The sequence below is a fragment of the Triticum aestivum genome, chromosome 5A, assembly GCF_018294505.1.
Source record: "Triticum aestivum cultivar Chinese Spring chromosome 5A, IWGSC CS RefSeq v2.1, whole genome shotgun sequence".
NCBI classification, from domain to species: domain Eukaryota; kingdom Viridiplantae; phylum Streptophyta; class Magnoliopsida; order Poales; family Poaceae; genus Triticum; species Triticum aestivum.
This window is the reverse complement of record NC_057806.1, coordinates 473,908,282-473,932,136: the sequence shown is the minus strand read 5'-3', so window position 1 is coordinate 473,932,136 and position 23,855 is coordinate 473,908,282. Positions and strand designations below refer to the sequence as shown.

General features: G+C 45.5%; 1 long non-coding RNA gene and 1 pseudogene across 1 annotated transcript; both read right to left on the bottom strand.

Moving 5' to 3' along the window:
• Window positions 1-2,417: 2,417 nt before the first annotated feature.
• On the bottom strand, window positions 2,418-23,616 carry LOC123104125 (glutamate receptor 2.8-like; annotated as a pseudogene).
• LOC123104126 (uncharacterized) lies at window positions 6,415-13,291 on the bottom strand. Its single transcript, XR_006450147.1, has 10 exons — window positions 12,820-13,291; window positions 12,197-12,510; window positions 11,970-12,068; window positions 9,123-11,307; window positions 8,831-9,053; window positions 7,614-7,984; window positions 7,102-7,532; window positions 6,842-6,889; window positions 6,607-6,723; window positions 6,415-6,428 (listed from the first exon to the last, which is right to left on the bottom strand). It is a non-coding gene; the product is annotated as an uncharacterized lncRNA (long non-coding RNA).
• Window positions 23,617-23,855: the final 239 nt, after the last annotated feature.

Sequence of the window (23,855 nt, the reverse complement as noted above, 5' to 3'; positions counted from 1 at the left end):
CATGGCGAACATCCGCACCAGCTGCGTCGAGAAACAACAGTCGGCAAGCGTGCACAAGCCAAAACGAGAAGGGAGAGCCCGGCGTGGCATACCTGATCCTCGATGCTGGCGCCGCTCTCCCGCCGAGCCGCGATCTCCTTGACGATCCCATGCCATTTGTTGCATGCCGTTTGGATGAGCTCCCAATGGTTCGTCATTGCCTTCGACCCGCGCTGCATGTGCACACCTTTGAAGTAGGGGTTGACGAGGTTGCGCTCGTTGAACTCGGCCTTGATGCGGTCCCAATACGTGTCGATGCTCTGGTTTGTGCCAGAGATCGGGTCGAGGCAGACGACTTTCCACGCTTCGGCAAGGCACTCGTCCTCCTTGGATGCCCACTTGATGCGTGGTTCGCCGGTCCTGGCCCCCTTCTTCTTCTTCTTCTTCCCTTTCCTCGCCGGAGCAGGCGCCGGCTCCTCCTCCTCCTCCTCCTCCTCCTCCTCCTCCTCTGGCTCCTCCTCGCCTTAGTCGAGCTCGTCGTCCATGTCACCGTTGAGGTCCATTGTGTCGTCTTGGGTGGTGAACCCAGGGGAGACAGAGGCGGTGGCCGAGCCGGTCGTGATGATGTCGTCCATGTCGGCCTCCGTCGCGTCGGTGTCGCCGAGATGTGACGAGGAGGCTTGTGAGTAGAGCAGCGTGCCACGGAGGAGAGGGGCGTCGGGGAGGCTGCGTAGGCCAGCGACAAATAGGTGTACAGAGGGTACTGCATGCCGACGAAAGCGGGCGAGGGCGTGCGCTGGGCCGGATGACCATGGGGGAAGGTGATGTTGGGGTTGAACCCATCGTGCGCGTCACCATCGGCGTAGTCCGGTGACGGCGTGCAGCCCCAGGGCTGTGGCGACAACGAGCAGCCGGCCGGAGACCCGACGCTTTCCTGGCTCGAGGACACGTACGGGCCATGGCCGCCGGGTGGATTCATCATCCCCGCGCGAGCCGCCTCGGCTTGTTCGGCCGAGCGCTCCGCCTGCTCCGCCACCGCCGAAGCCGCGAGCGCCGCGCTGTCCCGGGCCTTCTTGGCGTAGGCCCTATTCCGTCGGTCGGTGGTGACAGCCTCCCGGCGCTGAACTTCAGCCCTCCAGTCGGCGTTAGACATGCCCGGGGGCTTGGACGGCGGCGCCCTTTGCTTCCTATGCTTTGGCTGGGCGACGGCGGCGGTGGCATCCGTCGCGGCGCGGGGACCACGTACTTCTTCGGCGGCATGGCGGCCGGCTGGGAGGGGAGGAGGAGGAGATTGACGGGAGGAATGGAGAATGAGAGGGAAGCCGAGGGGGGAAAGCGTGAGGAAAGGCGGGAAAAGGCCCTCCTCTCGCCGACAGAGCGGGCCCATGCCCCTTTTCGCTTCTGTCGGCGCCCCCAGGCGACCCCCAGACTCTTGGATTCGGCTCGGGTGCGCCGGCTGTTATTTCGGCCTGAACCGGCGCTAAATGTGATTCTGGGGACATGGCTGGACCGATTTTCGTTCGCCAACGCTATAAAATCGCCTGGGGAAGGGGGGTGGCTTGCTGGGGCGCGGCTGGAGAGGCTCTTAATTTATTCTTCCTCGCTAGACTTTGGGGCTTCAGCCGGAGTTGCCTCCGGGTAAATAAATCCTTTGCATGCATGGGACGGGAAGAGGAAACAAGATACATGACGAATACTGTCGATGGAATCTATCCTTGGACGATCAACGCGTTTTGACATCTCCGAGGGCCGGGTGCCGACGTGTCTTGGACCCTCAATTTGTTTGCCCAAACGAATGATTTTTATTTTTATGAAAATGGTAATGAGCAAATCGTTCTCTGGGAATGGTTCTTTCAGCGAACAACCCGTGGTGCGTCCGGTTTTCGTGCTCAATGCATGACGATTCCCGTGGGCACCGTTCGCTCCATCCACCCTCAGAGCGAACGATGTACTACACGAGGCTGACCGAGTGCGTCAAGAGGGTCAGCGGCGGCTCCGCTCTCAACAAGGACCTGGTCTCCATATCCACCATCCTGTACGAGATCAAGAAATACTCTAGGACCTTTTAGTAGCCACTGCTTCATCCCTGGCCCTGCCATGCCCTGCCATGTACACACACTGTAATGGAAACTCTGATTCATGCTATGCTACTTGAAAAAAGGATGTCCGTCGGGTTTCGCCCCTTTGTAAGTACAGAGCCATGTGTTCTTCCGCGGTTATAGGTGTACTGCCAAGTGCCCAAGTGTTTGTTTACCGGGGTTATTCGATTGTAATGTGATTTTGCAACAAGGGTGTATGTTAGTTATCCTGAGATTTCTTGGACCCCCATGGCCCGGCTTGAGACAGCCATCCGTGTGGCTTAGACAACAATTCATTTTTTTATTATTATTATGTGGAGCATAGAACAAAGATTACCACTAACCAACCGTTGCAAGATATGAAATTAACACCTACGACAAAGTTGACTTCATTCACGGCAACACATTCAAGACGTCCTGACACCATACTCTGTTATGTCAAGGACCACGGTATTTTATAGCTGACAGTCTAAATTACTGTAGTTTTTTGATACTTTGATTTTTACATACAATACTTAACTATCACACATAGCCTTAGCTTTTTCAGCTGCTCTGTGGGCCGAGCGATGCCTGAAAGGCTGAAGCAAATTTACTTGATTCCGCATGCATGGCCAATTCCTCCGCAGTTGTTCATCTTGGAGCCTGAAAGGTGAACTTTGCTCAGTTTGGAACTAACTTGAGTGACCTACCACTTTTGCCTCCCTATGAATAATTTGCGCACATAAAGAGTTGGTAATGTTGCCTTCTTATTTTGGGTGTGTGTGCATGCATCTACTGCCTGGTAAGCTGGTCACCATTTCCGTTCGAACTGTGAGGCACTGACAATGTTGTTTGGCTCTCCGTCAATTCAGTTCCCTCTCCATTGCTGTTTTGATCTCCTTGTTCTTCCATCTTCTTCTTTTCCTGCCCAGGTCTAGATTCATTTTGGTCATCCCGTTTGTTCCCTGCATTTTGTTGACGTTTTTTATAGCGGCTCATCAGCATGGCTACTAAAAGGGAACCGGTTGTCACAATTCCAGATATGAGGAATAATCCCCCACAACTTTCGAAGTTGATAGTGCCTGAACCATCAGGCATGTCATCATTTTCATGGCTATTTTGACCTATCCATTTCTTTTCAAACTGATTGATAGTATCTCCTCCGGTTATGTTGAGTATTGCAGTCGACATTTCAGGACGTAGCGGAGAATTCTTGGGAAGCGCCTAATCAGCAAAGAGATCATTGTCATAAGGCGCACATGGTAACATATAATGTTCCAATGACAATTTCATACAATAGTAGGTGGTCAATATGATGGTGCTATTATTTAAACAAACAACACTCAAATGCAAATACTATTTTATTTGGGAAAAGGAGATAGAGAAGCACCTAAAATGTCTAAAAGTAAACCAAACCAACATATATTATTTCTCACAATCCACTAGAATTCCAAACAGAGCATTAATGTGATCAATTGCAAATACCAGTTCATGTTGATGTTTCTGATGTAAAGGTATGGATCTATGTTGTGGTTCTCCAAGCCTCTTGTATATAAGTTATCGTGTATAGTACTCCCTCCGTCCCAAAATTCTTGTCGTAGATTTGTCAAGATACGGATGTATCTAACACTAAAACTTAACTAGATACATCCGTGTTTAGAAAAATTTAAGACAAGAATTTTGGGACGGGGGGAGTAGTTAGATTTATAAAAAGTGATATTGTGTTACTTCTGTTATTTATTTCATCGTCTGGCCTTTTTTACTAGAGCTACTTGCAGCAATTTCTTATCCTAAAATTGCATCATTCCACTCGGAGATACATTTATTCACTTTTGCTATTAGATAACCATACCAACCATTTTTGTTATCCTAAAATTATTTTGAAACTGCAATCTTATGGTGACATGATAGGTAGAATTAAAGGAAACATATAATCATATCATTTGCGTGGCTCACTAGCAATCTTTTCAAGAGAATAGTGAGTGTAGTTAAACTTACAAATGCAAACCCGCACTCTTGTAAATAGGCCCCACCATTGTGTAACCTTTGTTGTACTTTGTGAGAAACAATTTAATATATGGGACTTCGAGTACAACCGCAGCAATGCTTCCGTTAGAAAGAGCACTATAGAAATCATCAGGTGTAGCATAGCCCTTGATCTTTGATGTATCAAAACCAATCTCCACCAGTAGACCATCTATATAGGAACCTTGGTGGAACCCTACATATTCTCAATTCTTCTGGAGTTCATGAACATCAGTCACTGTTGGTGAAAGCTGCTGTACAGTAAGCATTGCTGCAAAGCTTGTTGTATAACTTGATGCAAGTACCAGAAGAACAACCATCCATACACGTAGAACAGTTCTAGCTAGAAAGTGTTCCAGCTCCTCCTCTGCAGAAATAACAATCAAGACTTTATTGAGGCACTAAAATTCTTATAAGCTCTGCAAAACACACCATTTCAATTTAATTAGATGATCAACGCAATCCATATTGTCAGTTTCTAACTGATACAAACTAGGATTAGTTCATTTCCACACTCTGATTCTATACTGCCTTTGTTAAGCACTGTTAATTAGATAGATCTAAGTTATTTTGTGGAATTTTTAAAGATAAATTTAACTGGCTCATAGAGATGTTTATCCGGATCAATGTACTCTTGCATTAATCTTTCGAAGATTCTTCCTACTAGATGACTCGTTGCGCCAATGGCGCAAAGGCCGAGGGAGAGCCAAGTATTGTGAGAATAGTTAGACACCCAAATCGAAAACCAAATGTGGCCAACACTCCCGCATCCTCTACTTGGAAGCCGCCTTTTCTCACCGGATCTAACATAGATACATGATTCTTCAAGAGCAAATTTCAGAGAAAATATAAAGCGAAGGCTTTAAGTTGTACTATTGAGACCATACCACCGTATCTTCATTTAGTTTCTTTGGAAATCTAAAGGTCTAAGAGGACAGTATATGTGAGAAGCTGTGAATCAACAACAAAAAACTAACCTAACTTCCAAACAAACATTTCAAGTTTGGAAGCCACAAAGAAGCCCATATCTCTCATTGTAGTGCAGGTACATGTCCTTAATCCTGCATCCATAACCCATAATTTTTCAGCACCCAAATCCACGAAATCCAACCGAAGGGAATCATGGCAGATACATGCACAGTGGCTTACATCTCCGAGAAAGACTTCTTGGCATTTTTGTGCAGGTTGGACACAGCAATCCTCGCTGCGAGCTGCAGAAGAACCACACAGGCACCTTCCTTCACCTTGCCCTTGGGGAGGAGGGGGCAACACTTGCAGCGCCGCGACAAGGCCTCATTAGATAAACCTTTACTCTTGTAATCTACGTTGGTGAATCCACTGATACCTTCCTTTACCATATGCTCATTGAACCTTCAAAACAATATAAGTGGTCAGACCTATCAAGACTAACCGTTTCAACTGACCAAAAAGAGAAATCAAAGCTAGCAGAAAAACACATGATAGACATCCAAGAAAGAAACTTGTATGTACAGCCATGTCAATTGTTGCTTCAAAAGGCCAGTATTTCTCTGGAACTTCTTTCACCGCAAGCCCAATGTTTTTTCACACGACTACACGGCAATGTACTTGGGACAAAAGCAGGCCCAATAGAGTGCAATGAACATATCAAAGTCAAAGATGCCAACATATACGTAGGAAAACATGAAGTAATGATCTTGGATTAAATTTCATCCTAAAACCTGAACACGCATGTTGAATGTACCAAGTTGACAGTACGTCGCCAACGGCCATTTAATAGGTAAAAAACAAATTAGGTGAACGCTCACACTTATCTTACTACTTTATATTTCATCCTGACAATTAATAAAATCAAGCATCATCACTTTTATTGCCTCTTGCAGCAGGTTCACTCATCAGAATGTTACACACTGTATTTGTGTCTTATTTACTTATTAAGAAACTGTTCTCTTATCAAATTCTACAATTCTTTTGGTGATGTGAATTTTCAGGCCCCCACTGACTGTAACTACAACAGAACACAATTTTCTATTAGAGAAGAAGCATACAGAAACAATCATAGTTCAACAAAAATCTATCGAAGCTACTGTTCGGCCGTTTTAATAGCAGGTAAAACTTTAGTTGTCAGGAGACCTTCATAGTGAGTCTTCTCCAAGTTCACATATTCGGTGGAAGAAACTACCATCAGTATATACATGCTACGGAAGATTGAGTGATCACTATTTGGAAGTACTTATAGCTAACTGGTGGCCTTGGATGGAACTAAATCGAAACAGCAAAAATAGTTGAATATCAATAAATTTAAATACGTACCTAGCAGAAGCAAAGGTTGCTATTCTCCTTCGGAATTAACTGCAGTCTTTGTCTCCTGAGAAACATGCATTTTATCTGACAAAGCACACACCAACTAAACATGTGTTATCATAACAATATTCAGTTGTTGAACCCTCTGTGCATTGTGTCGACAGCAGATGGAATCGAAAAATACATCGTTGTAGTGACAACAAAAACTGCAGTCTAGTGTAGCATCTTAAGGAAAAACAGGCAAGAATAATATAGCATTGACCTTGCGATATACTTATATGCAGATTTTCTCGGAATCTCACTTCAGTAGCACCTATCCATCCATACATACATACACATATAGCATTGACCTTGCGATATACTTGTATGCCTTCGTTGCCTATACATACATACACATATTCAGTTGACGAAGCATGGTTTACTTTATACTACACACATGATCCTAAATCTGAGAAATTAGAAATAGCCTAGCCAAGCTACAACCTTTGAGCACATACCTTATTTTGCCTGATGGTGTGCAGCGTAATGGCCACGAACAGCAAGACCTGAACAAGAATACCGAACATGATTCACATCAAAAGGCCCTGCCCACCTATATAAGGAAGCAAGTGAAGGCAAGTTCAAAAGCAAGCATGAAAAGCCATACATGATAACCGAGCAAATATGTACAGTGTTCACTAATACATTTTCTTCAGAAAGGGGATGACCCTGGCCTCTGCATAAGTGATGCACACAGAAAGTATTCACTAATACATACCAAACATTTTGTCGCTTCACATCCTTGTGGCAGACTCCAGGAACAGTATGAATATACGCAAGCCCCCTGAATAGCCGCCACCAATGTAGAATTGACTTAGAGTAGTTGCACAATGGCAGGCACACATTTCACATTTATTCACTGGCAATTCAAAAACCTGATAGGTGTAAAGCTTGACGTAGATAAGTGGCATCCCCTGTTTGGCATTACTGTAGTTCTTAAGCATACGGTAGAGTGTCTCCAGGACATACTCCATGACAAGGTTCAGAAACAGCTCATCTCTACTTGTGGTTGAGAAGAAGCAGTGCTTGAGGGAGAACAACATTGGAATGGTTAATCAAATGCATAAGCTGCAGCTCCCGGTTCTTGGACCGTCGGTCCTGCAGTACCTTCTTAATGGCCACCGTCTCCCCAGTTTCCAAGAATTTAGCCTACACATGCATCCATTTCGCTAAACATCAGGCTGGTAATCAACAACACAAACAGAGCAAAACAATGGTTAGAGCAATCACCTGAAAGACGATGCCAAATGAAGTGCCCACAACGCGTTAATAAGCTAACCGTTAAGGATAGGACGCGAATTCTGAATGAGATGACTGTGAGGTTGCCAAATCTGCTACTGCTTGAACAACTATAATTGTTATGATCAAAATCAGCATCTTAAGCTCCGTTGAGGATAGGACGTGAATTCTGAATGAGATGACTGTGAGGTTGCCAAATCTGCTACTGCTTGAACAACTATAATTGTTATGATCAAAATCAGCATCTTTTGCAACTAATGCAGAGGGTGAATTTCTCTGCACACAAAAAAGGCTTTGCAGATTCAGTATAGTTGATACAACCAAAATGCATTATCTGATTTCCTCAAGATCCCGTTATAGACCTGAAAATGTCAACCGTGAAATGATTGTTACCTCATATTCAGATAGTGAAAAGTTCAGCATCTACTGTTCTTAAACTATTCTCCATTCTCAACCCTCATGATCCAACCCGCCAACATCACTTCATATTCTAAGTCATGGCAAGGGTGAAGGAGTGTTTTGTTGGCTGTTCCAAGTTTCCAACTAAGCAAGAAAAAATCACAAAAAAGTAGGAATATTGGCTACATGAACACTTTGCTGCCATTCTTGGAATTGCAATGGACAAATAAAGCATTCGAGGTAATCAATCAAAACCTTTTCAAACGTGACAAACTCACCCATAAAAAGAGACATACTGACAAAAGCATCCTCATTGAAAGCCTTCGAAGTATCCGTGGAAGAAAACTAATATTCAGTATTGCTTTGGTTATAGTAATGCCGTCAATCACATGCCAGAAATATGAAAATGGATAAGCTCTTGCTAGAGGTGCTTCGTCAAGGTTTGTACGGCTATAGAACACTTCTTACATAATCAAAAGTAAACCAACAGCTGATAGCAAACCAAGAGCTATTTATTCTCCTACGAATTAAAGAAGGGATAATTGAAATTATAAAAAAATGGAAACTACCCAACATCATGCATCACTGCAAGACAGTACAAATTTCACACTCTAAATCTAATCAAAACTAAAAACCATATATCATATGGATAAATGCCAGCATTTAGAATCACATATTTGTTCTTCATCTTTTCTTTCTCAGATCTACACATGCCATGTTCAGGAAAATAACAAATTAGGGGCCAATAACGTGAGTAAGAGAGGGGGAGGGGGGGCAGGAGGAGGAGGTAGAGGCAAACACTTAACAACCTCGAGCTGCTGGTGCTCCTCTTCCTCTGTGCAGCCCTCATCTCCAGAGCCGTCGGCGCCATGGGAGGGCTCCTCCGCCTAGGGCCGCGTGCCGGCCCGCCTGCGCGTCGGGGAATCGTCGGATCCACCCGACCCGGATCCAGGCACAACGAGGGTCACCGGAGGAGCGGCGAGCCGAGCTCGGGACGGGCCTCCATGGTGACCTCCTAGCAACGGGGTTCGTCTGCGTGGGAGAGAGATGGGTGAGGGAGTAGGGGAGGAGAGAAGAGAGGGCGGTGGCGCAGGGGCTCACCATAGCCGCGGGTGTCCACGGCGGCCACCGCCGCCGTTGCCTCCCTTTGCCCTCGAGTGGAGCGCCGCCGCCTGCGCGCACCGGCCGGCCTGCACCTGATCCAAGGGGAGGTGGGTGCGCGGTGGAGCAGTAGAGGGTGGGTACTGGGTGGTGACGGCTAGGGTTGAGAGGGAGGAGACGGGAGAGAGGGAGGAGAGGGGAGGAGGCGATGGCGGAGGCGGAGGCGAGGGGAAAGTGGAAAAGAGAGAGGAGGGAAGATGGGGGCGCTCGGGACTCATCTCTCCAAGCGCTGCTACAGTAACCCGCGAAAAAAAGGAGACGTGGCCACAGCCACTAGTTGGCCGCATTCCCTCATCCTTTATATGTTCAACTAGATGACCAATTGCGCCAATGGCGTAAAGGCCGAGAGTAAGCCATGTATTGAAAGAATGTACATTAATATTATTCGGGCACATATTGAAACATATGAAAATAAGTATTTATTGCTGGTAGATAGATGCTTAGTGATGATACATAATGTTCTAAGAAGCTTACGATTAATTATTTACAATGTTATTAGCAAAGAAAGTAGATAGTCACATATAGGCGCTATGAAGTGATAAATATTAAACAAAGTCATCGCTGCATGTTTGACCATGACGCAAAAAGCGAGAGCGAGCCAAGCATTCAAAGCATGTGTATGAGATTGATTTAGAATCAACTTAAAATACTTATATTCCATTACACGAAAGCTTGATGCTTGAAAGAAAATATTCAGATCACTTGGTGATAGCATACATTGGCTTTACAAAACAGGCTATATTAGCATAGATGAAAGGTGCATATAGTGCTTGCCCGTTAACCGCTCAAGTCTTGTACCCGCCGTTGGCAGGAAGGAAAGAACCTACGACCCAGACGGACGAATAACCTAGCCGCACACTGCAGACATGATCAGAGGCCTATAGAGGAACAAAAGAATCAAGCGACTGTGTATAAAACAATAAGCAGATGGTACACTTTATTAATTATTTTTCTAGCTGTTTTTCCTTTATCACCAAGCAGCACGTATTAGTTGGGTAAACAATAACCAGGTGGTACATTTGATATTGGAACCCCCATACATTTATTATCTCTACTCATTTAAAGAACTAACCCGAGCAGGCATTGCAAGACTATTAAGAATCGGTATGAAACTAAGAAAAGTGGGCATCCTCTGTAAACATGGATATCGACCAATGGCATATGAGCACACAATCACCCAGGAAGAAAACCACCAAGACAAGCATAAGTAATCAAGAACACATTTTTTTTCTAACAAGATCTGAAGGAAAACCCATACAAAGCACGACAAGCATAATAAGGTGAACCCCGAAACACATAGACAGGCAACCTAGCCGCACAAATGCAGGAGTTCACGGCCTATATTATCAAGAAGTAATAACCCAAGGCAATCTGAGTAGACCTAACCTTGTTGGTTAACGGCATGGTCGAACGAACCAACAAAGAACCTGCACAGGCAGAGAAACATGCAATGCAAAATGTTTCAGCTCACAGGCATTTCATCGAACAGGAGACGGCATGAAAGATATTACCACATCTTGCAAGAATATAAGGGAAAGAAACCCCACATTAGCTTAGGAAAACCAAATGTGGCCGAGACTGCCGCATCCTCTGCTTAGGCGACATCCAGCAGAGCATAGTGCAGAACTGCAGATTCAGAACATGCAGATCATGTTAAGTTAAATACCCATATATATGTGCAAATATATCACTTCTAAATTTCACCAGTAAGTCATGACAACAGTTTGGCATTAACAATAGTGTAAAAAAATAGCAGGAAGCATACTTAGTTAATCGAATACATCACAAGCTTCAATTGCTGAAACAAATAGTCCAATGATCAAATTCAAGAGAAGTAATTTGGGTTTCTGTATTAATAGATAACATCGAAGGAGCTGATAGTAGCAATTAAAAAGGTCATCATAAACCTGTCTGGAAAGCTGAATTAAAGCTTTGAAGCAATGGGTGCCAATAGCATGAAGTAAAGAAAAAAAACTTGAGGCGGGCTCAGGATAATCTTCGAAATTTTTAGTAATCATCTGGCCAGACCGAACAATCAAACAAGGTTGTAATTCCTACCGCAAGGGTACACTGGAAAACAGCCTCGAATATACGAGGCGCATCATCAAGCATTTCAGCTTTGTACCTTCAGTATAAATACAAAGATTAGAAATGATGTACAATAACATCAGAGTATTAAGTATTAACAATAAATAACTGGATATGGAACCTAGATGACTGAGAGAAGAATCTTCATACAGACTACCACTCACTACTTAGAGAACATTTTAGTTCCCAGCTAGAGAAAAAAATGGGTATCAAATTCAAGGCAATACTTTTTTTGCTTTAAGAGAAACTGGCCAATGTTCTGATATTGTGCCAGAAGTAATCGGACCAATGTACTGATATGTGCTAAGGTTTCTTGAGCGAATGTGACGGTGAGGAGCAAGTGTGTGCTGCTCTGAACCTTTTTGCTTTACAAAAGAGAAACTGGCCTGCACTTTCCCACTGCATGGACATATAATATTTAGTGCTGGTACAAGGGTTTGTTGCTGCTGACTGATAGAAATTCAGGCACAAGCGGTGGTGATCTTAGTGGGAACAATCAAAACAGAAGCAGCAAATGAATCCCAGTAGACCCATGTCAGAATAATATATTTGCAATAGAATTTAGCATGTTAATTCTGTAGATAAATGCAGCAGAGACACATGTATATTCGACGGCAATGGGTCTTGCACGCATTGCATGAAGGGAAGGGAACGAGCCGGCTTAACCAACAGAACGAATGTGTGTAGCCTGCGTTGTACCTTGCGATAGAGCTCGTATCCGGCCTTGATCCTGACGTCTTGGCCCTTTCTGAAGTCGAGTATGGTCTAGGCGAACTCGACGGCGCCGCTCTTCCTCTTCTGCTGGCAGGCAGGAACAGAGGAACGACAAGGTTCAGGTTTAGGTACAGGTAATACAAAATCAAGATGGTTATGGCCATGAAGGCAAATGCTGATGGTTGGGGGAATGGGCAGTGATTCTACTGTACCAGCTTGAAGTTCTTCTCTGCGAGAAGGCGGCCCTTGATGTTGAGGCCGAGGAGGCCGTCATCGGTGAATGAGACGGCCGGGGCCCGAAGCAGCCGCTCCCGCCTCTGTGGTCTCGCGCCCGAGCGGCACCTCTTCGCAGCTCAACGCCGCAACCACCGCTCCTCTCGCCTCTTCGCAGGTCGACGCCCGCATCCGTCGCTCCCATGCCTCGATCCAACCCTGCATCAGCCGCTCCCCCGCCTCAAGCCAGTGCCACCGTCGCCGGGAAGCTCGCCTCCGCACCCGGGGCGGACGAGGGGTCAATACTATAATGCTGAAAATGCATGTAGATCAACAAAACTGCACTGCAACCACATATACACAACACTGAAATTGTGTGAGCATCTAGAACTATGTTAGTCTATCTCTGCCTGGACCATTTTCTCGACCATCATTCCTACAGACCAGACATACACAACACTGAAAACTTCACTACAACATCATTTCTCTCCTATTGATATACAATAAATATGGGGGGAAATTTCTATAGAAAGAAAGGTTGGTCTGCTCAAACATGATCTGCCTTCTCCACTGTACCATCTCTGCCTGGACCACTGTGAAAAGGGGAAGGAAATAAGATCACCTGGTCTTGTCGAAGTCAGGGGGCGTGTGGGTCTGTATGAGACGCAGTCCGTCGAGCTCCCCTCTCCTTCCTTTAGCTGCTAGTCACCAGAAGCAGGGGGGCGACAAGCTCAGGTTGAGAACGATGGCCAGCAGCACCGCCTCCATGAGGGTCGGTCAGACGGAGCTGCGGCGTCATCCCGCAGGACGTAAATAGAGGCGGCAGCGGCGGCGAGCACGGAGAGAGGAGTCGGAGCGGCGGCAGCGGCGAGGACGGAGGAAGGAGTCGAAGAGGCACTCATTAGCTCGTCGTCACCTCGCATCGGTCGAGCCACCGCCGGGACGCTCGGATCTCCTCTTCCTCCTCCAGATCCTGCCTCCCTCCTCTTCCTCCAGATCCGGGGCAGGCGGCGCGGGGAGGAAAGAGACGGCTGGGGCGAGATTTAGGGTTAGATGAGGGAACGGGGATGGGGGAGAAAGAGGACGGGCACGGGGCTCACCACGGCCGTCGAGCGCGTCCCTCGCGCGGTGCGGTGGTTTTTTCCTCGCGTGGTGCGCTGCATCCTGGCTGTTTTTTTTTCACGCGCGGGGCGATGCGGTGGTTTTTTTCCTCGCGTGGTGCGGTGCGCTCGAGGCATCGGTTGTGACTAGGAGTCTAGGAGGCTTTATATGTTAGATTTTGATATGGTGCAACATATGCTTTGTCTATGCAACTGAAATACTTGTTCAAAATTGTAAAGAGATCTAAGAAACTGTAATGTTTACTCAACTCTATTCACAAATGGAGAATATTGTAATCGCCAATTGTTTGAGTGATAGGGGACCATGAACATGTTCATTGCCATTTAGATACTCCAGCAGCCAGACAGCAACTCCCGTGTATATAAAGAATATGATGCTTCCAAACCACATCTCAATGCTCAATGGTTTCAAGAAAAGCCACATATCCGTATTCACTTTTTCCTTGAATGGAACAATCATCCCTACTCCGGATTCTGTGTATGGTACGGTGAAGTCGACATACAGTGATCTATTGTATCTTATAGTAATGTCTGTAACAGCTATGTCGTATTCCTGCAATGCCATTAGCCAGATTTATATATTTAAGCAAAGAAAAGGAACATCCACTTGATAATATTCATTACACAGTATAAGCTCAGTTGTTAAACAAACAGAAATATTTTAGCAAGCAATATACTTTTGATTTTCTTTGCTTTGAGAAAAAAATGGAGCGAGACTTTCAGGTTGACATCCTTTTGTCTATAAAATGATATAATTGCAACCTGAAAGCAGAACAAATACTGGATGGAGATGCAAAGACAATTAATTCATTGAAAATGTTTAAACTACCAGAGTTTTTTTCTTAACAATGAAATGTATGCAACTTCAATTGCCGTTTATACAATATTTCTTACCCCACGATAGACTTGATAAACAAAATCATTGTAGCTCCCCGAAGTTTTTGTACCATTTGTGTCAAAATTTAGGTACTCATAAGAAAATGGATGATGTAGCCTCTTTACTGCCTCCTCAAATATGCCAATTACCAGTCCACTCGCTGTTGTTACATTTGCGGCAGGATTTTTATATGTGTTTATAAACTCTGGATTTTCGCTCGAGCACACACCAACTCTAAGCTTCTTACCAACCGTAGGAATTCCCCAGCCCATTGGTATTTCGGTGGACTCTCGTGGCCAAATTACAGGATTTAGGTCAGGCATTGAGTCCGGTCCTGTCTTTTCGAAGTATTCTTGCTTTAACTGCCGTGAAAGTCCACTATTCATAGTCCAAAACCCGATTTCTCTACAACCTCTCCCAACCACGTTTATTATTTGGAACACAGAAACTTTAAGTTGTCTGCCTGTAAGGTCAAAGTCACCACTTAAACCTCTGAATTTGTTTTGTACGACCGCCTTTAAGAGTTCAGGACCCTTAGTGGAAATAACCATTGATTCCAAGCATGTGGAGTTTTTAATGGACCATGGTTGCTTATTTCTGGCACCGGATATCCCAACATTTTCTGCTGCTTGTGCCAATGCCCATACCGTATCATAGCCCCATTGTCCAAAAATGCTTAGTTTATTAAAGGGTGACTCCTCCGGGTTATCGTGTTGGTACATTCTGTTCCACCTTATGGATAAGTTGTCAAGTTCTTGTGATCTGGGAACATAATATCTTACTCCTAGCACACCATTCATTGCCTCAATGACACTTGGATTGAGTGAGTCGATGATGTTTGCCACTCCATTTGTGGCGATCCACACAAATCCCTTGTTCATCATCCCTACCTCTTTTGCCTTGGTAAAAAGAAGGGAAGTCGTAGTGGATGACATATGAACAATAAATACCCTTGTTTGTATTGCCATCAACCCATTGAGTTCTTGCACAATGTTCTCATTTGTTGCCGCTGAAGGGATGACACTGTGATGTGCAATGTGGGCATCAATTTCATGAAGTGCATCAATGAGGTATGGTAGAATGCCTCTCCCATAGTCAGTGTCCTCATATATTGCCACCACTTCTCTCCATCCATAGGCTTGTACAAGCGAGGCAATGCTATTCACCTGAGCTGAGTCATCCAGTGTTGCTCGTACAAAATATGGCCTACTATCAGAAGTGAGAGAGGGATTTGTTGTTGTGAATGATACTATGGGGACTTGGGTTAAATTCCCAAGATTTGATATGAACACAGCTTCTGATGATTTCTGGGGACCAATGATGGCTTGCACTTTGTATTTCTCCAGTAACTCAATAACTGTCAGAAGGGCAAATGAAAGAAAGTGATGGTCAGATAATATATGTGGAATAATCTTTAGTACTCAACATCATAACTGGTTCTTTCGAAGATTTGAAAAAGGTTAAGAAAATATAGTTTTGGACTTTCTTGTTATATTAGTCAATACTCTAATTTACATTCTTGCATCTATGCTTCCTCATAATAAATAGCCAAGTGATGCCACAAGAAGATAGTATATGGCAAAAAACACAAGTGTGCAAGGAGATACAATATTTAACCTCTTAGTGGGTACATACTTACATATATATTAAAATTATAAGGGTAACAATGTAATGCTATGGGGAGATTAAGAAGATTGCGTTCAGAAGTTTGCCACAAAAAAGAGATTGTGTTCACTAGAAATATGAGCCCACCCATTAAGAAATGCCGGAGATGAGTTTCTGAGGTATTCTAACTCTTAGCTAACCTAGAAGGAATATTATGAGTACAATTTACTCGTTCCATTGCAAAATGTAATGTGTCATTTGTTTCGTGAAAGACAAAGCTTGTGCCTCGACACAATAATAGTAAGAACTGTGTCTATCACTATGTCTCAATTGACGGCGTTCTAGCTTCTTGTGGATGTCTGGTACCATGTATTCCGACTCACTAATTTTGACCCTGATAGTAATTCCAAATTACAAAATACAATCACAAGAAATCACATTATAATACAAATCTGAATTCCAATTGCATCGAGTTTATATAACATAGCCCACGTATTATTGGATTAATTTTGGTCAGTGCATGCATTTGGACACCTAGCTTTCTGTGGCAGACAATGAAATTCTTATAGCTCCTTTCGAAGAAAATGAGGTTTGGGAGGCTATCTCTCAAATGAAACATAATAAAACACCTGTAGAAGATGGATTTCTGAGTTTTACCAGGTAATGTGGGAGGTAATCAAAGATGAAGTGATGGATTTATTCCATGCATTTCATAGCAGTGACTTACCACTATATACTCTCAACTTTGGGGGTAAATGAGTTTATTCCAAATTATAGGCCACACGAATTCAACAATTGGTCACATTTGCCTGCTAAATGTGAGTTTCAAAGTATACAGGTAGGTGACCAAAAAGAAAGAAAGAACATATCCTTTTGTGGATTACGTGGTTCGTCCAATCCAAATGGCGTTCATGAAGGGCAGAAACATTCTTGAAGGGGTTCTAATTCAGCATAAGATTGTTCATGAGCTCCATCAAAAAAGTTGGGAGGAGTAGTTTTTTAAAATTTACGTTGAGGAGATGTATTGAAAATTCAAGTGGCATGTTCTTCTTCAAACCCTTCACATGAAAGAATTTTCACCTCTTTGGTGAAAGTGGTTGGAATCATATCTGCTGGAGTTTTGGTATCGAAGTTAACAATAATTTAGGGATATAGTTCCAAATAAAGAGAGGCCTTCGTTTGGGAGGATCTTTCTCCCTGCATGAGCCAAGTTAGAGGATCTTATGAATGGGATGGTGCTTCATCTACTGGATGACATGTAGTTTTTTTACAGTACTCGGATGTGAAGGAAATATGCCCTAGAGGCAATAATAAAGTTGTTATTTATATTTATTTATATCATGATAAATGTTTATTATTCATGCTAGAATTGTATTAACTGGAAACTTAGTACATGTGTGAATACATAGACAAGCAGACTGTTACTAGTATGCCTCTACTTGACTAGCTCGTTAATCAAAGATGGTTAAGTTTCCTAGCCATAGACATGAGTTGTCATTTGATGAACAGGATCACATCATTAGAAAATGATGTGATTGACTTGACCCATCCGTTAGCTTAGCACTATGATCGTTTAGTTTATTGCTATTGCTTTCTCCATAACTTATACACGTTCCTATGACTATGAGATTATGCAACTCCTGAATACCGAAGGAACACTTAATGTGCTATCAAACGTCACAACGTAACTGGGTGATATAAAGATGCTCTACATGTGTCTCCGATGGTGTTTGTTGAGTTGGCATAGATCGAAATTAGGATTTGTCACTCCGATTGTCGGAGAGGTATCTCTGGGCCCTCTCGATAATGCACAAGCCTTGCAAGAAATGTGACTAATGAGTTAGTTATGGGATGATGCATTATGGAACAAGTAAAGAGACTTGCCAGTAACGAGATTGAACTAGGTATTGAGATACCGACGATCGAATCTCGGGCAAGTAACATACCGATGACAAAGGGAGCAACGTATGTTGTTATGCGGTTTGACCGATAAAGATCTTCGTAGAATATGTAGGAGCCAATATGAGCAACCAGGTTCCGCTATTGGTTATTGACCGGAAGTGAGTCTCGATCATGTCTACATAGTTCTCGAACCCGTAGGGTCCGCACGCTTAACGTTCGATGACGATCGGTATTATGAGTTTATGTGTTTTGATGTACCGAAGGTTGTTCGGAGTCCCGGATGTGATCACAGACATGATGAGGAGTCTTGAAATGGTCGAGACATAAAGATTGATATATTGGATGACTATATTTGGACACCGGATGAGTTCCGGAGGTCACCAGATATATATCGGAGTGCTAGAAGGGTTATCAGAACCACCGGATAAGTAATGGGCCTTATTGGGCCTAGGGGAGAGAGAAGGGGCTGCCAAGGGCTGGCCGCCCCCCCCCCCCAATGGGCCTAGTCCAAATTGTACTAGGGGAAGGGGCGGCGCCCCCTCCTTCCTTCTCTCCCCCCTCCTTCCTTCTTCTCCTAGTAGGACTAGGAAAGGGGGGGTCCTACTCCTACTAGGAGGAGGATTCCTCCCCCCTTGGCGCGCCTATGAGGGCCGGCCGGCCTCCCCCTTGCTCCTTTATATACGGGGGCAAGGGGGCACCCTAGGACACACAAGTTGACAATTGTCTTAGCCGTGTGCGGTGCCCTCCTCCACAGATTTCCACCTCGGTCATATTGTTGTAGTGCTTAGGCGAAGCCCTGCATCGGTAACTTCATCATCACCGTCATCACGCCGTCGTGCTGACGAAACTCTCCCTCGGCCTCAGCTGGATCAAGAGTACGAGGGACGTCACCGAGCTGAACGTGTGCAGATTGCAGAGGTGCCGTATGTTCGGTACTTGATCAGTTGGATCGCAAAGACGTTCGACTACATCAACCGTTTTTCATAACGGTTCCGCTTTCGGTCTACGAGGGTACGTAGACATACTCTCCCCCTCTCGTTGCTATGTATCTCCTAGATAGATCTTGCGTGATCGTAGGAAATTTTTTGAAATACTGCGTCTCCCAACAGGATGATACCATCCTATTTATGGATCATGACACTGAAAAAGCGAAGAAAACATGCACTGCTTGGCACATTCGAGAGTTTGTCTGGTTCAAAAGCACATTTTCCATAAAAGTGAGATCCTTTGCTCTGGCAAGGCGCATGAAACAGCTTATGAACACTAGCATGTTTAGATGTGAACAAGGTTCAGTTACATTTGGGTGTCTTAGAATCCCATATTCATGCGAATTGGCGGGAAATAGAGGAGCATCATGAAAAATGACAGAAGGAGTGGGTATGCTAAGTCATGATGAATTTGGTTTTTAGCAGTTTGATGGCATTTTTCTTCCACGTCCCTAAAGGAGTGCTAAAATGGCTAGATTGTTTCTGGTCTAGATTCTACTGGCTAGTGGACAATCAAAAGAAAAAATGATGTCTCATCAAATGGATTTTGTTATGTAGGCCAAAAGATCAAGGTCCCCCTCCCCTACATCCAAGACATTGCAACAAAACATGTCAGTCTCTTAGCAAAATGGATGTTTAGAACGAATCAGTGAGGATGGTATGTGTGACATGAAATTAACTTTTTTGTACGGAAAAAACGTCCAATATTTGGCTTGAGATCAAAGATTGATCTCAAGTGAGATTCTAATAGGATATTTGGCTGATACACGTCACTCAACTAGCAATATCAATGACTTTAAAACATGTAAAGGGTAGAAAATACCTCGATTGCTTTGGTTGTGATCACAATGAACCAAAATGTAGATGACCAGGATAACTTATGTGATGGTTGCATAACTTATGTGATTATCATAGGGATATCTAGTTCTAAGACAACCATGATACCTTTAGATGAAATTTGCACAAAAATGATCAAGTATACAACTTTGTAACATTCCGATATCCCATCCAAAACCGACAATTGTGGAACTGAAAATCCCGCTAGTAACCAAAATATTCATATGGTATATGTGCATGGGCGTTAGTAACCAAAGGTAATCTTCTTACATGAATTTGGCAAGGGACAGCTAAATGTAGCTTTTGAAGTGATGACAAATCAATCCGATATGGGAAACGTTTTCCGCCGACAGACCGGCTGAACGCTCGGCCGGTCACTCACGAGAGCCGCAGGATGGATTGCAATGATACGATACACAGCGCGCCGCTCTACCCAGGAAATTTCTCGCCCAACTAGTACTATCCTTTTCCTTTTCCTTCGGTGTTCCTTCCCCACCACTCACTCCCAATCTCTCACAGAGGCATGGCTGCCACAAAGCTATTGCGTTGCTTCCACCGTCCTCCTCCTCTATACCCAGTTCCTCGCTGCTGACCCACCGGCAAGGCTGGATGCGGGGCGCTACCGGTGCTTGGTGTTGGTCGTTCAGGTGGCGCGCGGCAGGAGCGGGGAGACTATGTGCTGCGCGCGGCCGGGACGGTGCTGCCGCAAGCCTGCGGAATCGCGAGCGACGGGGAGCGCTAAGATCAACTATCCCAGGGGTTGCTGGAACCACTTCATTTTTTGCTGGAACCACTTCATTTTTTGCTGAAGCCCTTTTTTTGATTTTGCTGCAATTGATAGGTTGGTGGTGCCGTCGCTGCCATGGCTTCTTTTGCTACATCAATTTTTTTATGGAACCTTTTTTTATTTTTCTGCAATTGATAGGTTGGCGGTGCCGTCGCTGCTATGACTTCTTTTGCTACATCAATTTTTTGCTGGAACCACATCGATTTTTGCTGGAACCAGCTCTTGACTTTGCTGCATTAGGCGAAGATGGTGGTGGGCTGCGATGGCAGTGCCCGCCATGTTTTATTTTTGTTGGAATCACTTAAGATTTTTGTTGGAACCCTTTTTCTTTTTTGCTACAAATCGAGAGGAGGTTGCCGTCATTTTTTGCTACAATTTTGTTTTTTGCTGGAATCATATATGATATTGGCTGGAACAGTATTTGATTTTTGCTGGAACCAGCATTTGATTTTTCTGTAGTAGGCGAAGATGCGCTCCGGCGGCGATGAATGTGGCACCATGTTTTATTGCTGGAACCCCTTCTCTATTTTGCTACAAATCGAGAACATGTTGTCATCGCTATCATGATTTTTGCTACAATTTTGTTTTTTTGCTAAAACCATATTTGATTTTGCTGGAAGTAGCAATCGTTTTTGCTACAACCAGCCGAAGCAGAGCTGGAACCGTTACGGCGAGGCTGCACCCGGGCACGACAGCATCGACGATGGGAGTGTCCACCGGAGTTGCAAGCAGGCGGAGCGAGGTAGACGGAGGCAGAGGAGAAGGCAGAGGCAGGAGGGCTCACCGGGAGGCAGAGGCGAAGTCGGGACAAAGTCAATCCGGTGCGGGGCGAGGTGGACGAAACGGGAACGGCAGATCGAACGGTTATAATCGCTGAAATCGGGCGGTTGTGCATTAACCGGTCCAAATTGGGCCGGTCGTCCGTCGCCTAGTACTCGCCATCCGATATATGCTTTTTTTATTGTCATTTCGCTCATGCCAGGTGGCGTGTTGTCCAGGTCAAATGTATCTAACTTATCATTGGTCAAAGGGGTTGCTAGTATGTTTGGTAATTGGTTGAGGGGCTATCAAATATACGTATTGGCTCGGTACCTCGTCTATTCTTCAACGACATGAGGCCAGAAAGCTAGTGCTGGCGGCAATGCATGCAACTGTGTGGAGGAGTTATTTTTTCAACATGGGTGAGAACCTAAGGTCTGTTTGTTTTGGCTTTTGCTTATGTTTTTGTAGATTTTTCCACTTTGGCAAAAAACCAAAAAAGCTTCTAAATATGTGTTTTTTTGCTTGGGCTTGTGGCTTATACTATCATTTAACATTATTGATTCATAAATGTGTAATACCTAGCATCCTAAATTTGTACCAGGTTTGTTTCTGTTTGCATGCTTGTATGTTGGTGGGTGTGTGCATCTATGATGCAGAGACTGAAAGTCGAATTTACGGCATCGTCTGAATGCATGGTTAAGTAAAAAAAAAGTAATACTCTCCTCTGTTCATAAATATAAGATATTTTGAATATTTCAATATGGATAAGATACAGACTAAAATGAATGAACAAATATACTAAAACATGTTTTTATAAATATGATTCAAAAAGAAGTTAAATTTTCTTACTTTCATTTCCAAGAAAACTTGCTAAACGAGAAATAGACTGGACTAAAACCAGGTAATAAATACCTTTATTTGGAACTGTATATGTCTAGTTTAAAGATATATAAGAGTACTTCTGAAATATATAGTTTCAAATAACGACAGAAATATAAGAGCATCTTCACTAGGCCCCAGGAAGCCTCCCAGGAGCACTTTTTCAGTGCCGGTGGTCGAAAAATGTTCCATTCATGCCCCCACGACGTCAATTAGCGCCGGATTTGGCGAAAAACCTGGCCGGCACTCCCACCCCAAACCCAGGATCCCGGGGGGCGGCTGGGGAAGGAGAGAGAGAGTGTTTTGCATGCAGTTGGGCCCGCCGTAAACCTCCCACTCCCTCTCTCCCCACTTTTCATCCGGGGTCCATCCACGTGCTTCTCTCTTCTCTTCTCCTTCTCTCCACCCAGGGACGGAGCAGGGCGGGCAGCGGGGCGAGAGGTGCGGGGTGCAGGCTAGGGGCACGGGGCCACGACGGACGGTGCGGGGAGGCGGCGGACGCCCTCGACCTCCTCGCCGTCTCCTCCGGCGACGCTGTGGGCGAGCGCGGGCGGCGAGGCCTGCTCTGGACGCAGCTTCTGGGCCGGCTCGGAGTGAGCAACAGCGGCTCATCAAACCACATCGACGAGGGAAGGCCTTAGCGGCAGCTTGCAGGCAGTGGTCGGGCGAGGATCGTGGCCGGCCTAGGCGAGGACCGCGGCAGCGGTAGCACGAGGCAGCACGGGGCGGGTCGCGTGCGGCAGATGCGGGCCGGCTCGCGGGCGCGAGCAGAGGCGACAGGGCAGTTGGCGCGGTGGACCGGCGAGCCGGCAGCTGGCTTCGCGGGCGGCGAACCGAGCCAGGGCGGCCCGAGGCCCGCGGAGCGCGAGGCAAACTGGCGTCGGCCTCAGGCGCAGAAGAGGCCTCGGCCGCCGTTCGGGGATGCGGTCGTGGATGGAGCAGGGCAAGATGGGACGGCGGCTCGACCGCGGTGGAGGCCAGGCGGTCTCGCGGGCGGCCTCGGAGGCAGTTTGGCGGCGGAGGGCGAGCAAGCCGGCGTGGCGGGACGAGCTGCAGGGGCGCGCGGGCGCGGGGAGCAAGCCGGCGGGGGCGACATGGCAACGGCCGCGGCGAGCAGGCCGACGTGGTGGTGGTGGTGTGGTGGGGTGAGGGGGATGAGATGGCGCACGGGGGAAGAAGAAACAGAAGTGCTAGGTGGGGGGACGGCTGAAAGAAGCTTCGTCCTCGATGTAAAATTTTCGTCGGCGCCTCTTTAAGAGGCCGAAAAAACGCCTCCTGAAGCACAACGGCTGGAGATGCTTTAAGCGTACTGTATATTTTCTCTTATATTTCTTTACCGAGGGAACATTGTAATAGAAACAAAGCCTTTTGGTTTTCCTGAATTCTGACAGACGCTCGTACCTGCTGATGCAGCCTGGACATAGCTGCCCATGGAGTCCCTAATATGGAGAACGAGCTTCGTGCTGTAGTTCCGGTGGACGGCGTAGAAATCTTGGACGGCCAGCAGAACGCTGGTCCGCGCCACTTTGCCCACCGGCGATCCCAGGTCTAGGATCACCCCGACGTGGAATCCATCTGCTTCGCCGGCGGTGGCGTTTCGTGCTACGGCAGCGAAATCGACGAGGAGTAGCAGGAAGAGGATGGCTGCGCGTGCTTTCTCCATTACACTTTTCTTGTGCTGAGATGCTGCTCATCGTACCCTCTCATATATACGTGACTATTTGTTGCTGCTTGTTAACGATGATGCCGGTGGTCTTCATGGCTGGAAGTTGTGAGGTAGATTCTCTGATTTGTAACAGGTTGATTGTTTACGAAAATGTTAACGCTCATACGTGTGGGTATTTGCATCTCGCCCATACGCATGGATCCGCGTCCGTTCATGAACGCACGAATTTTGGCACG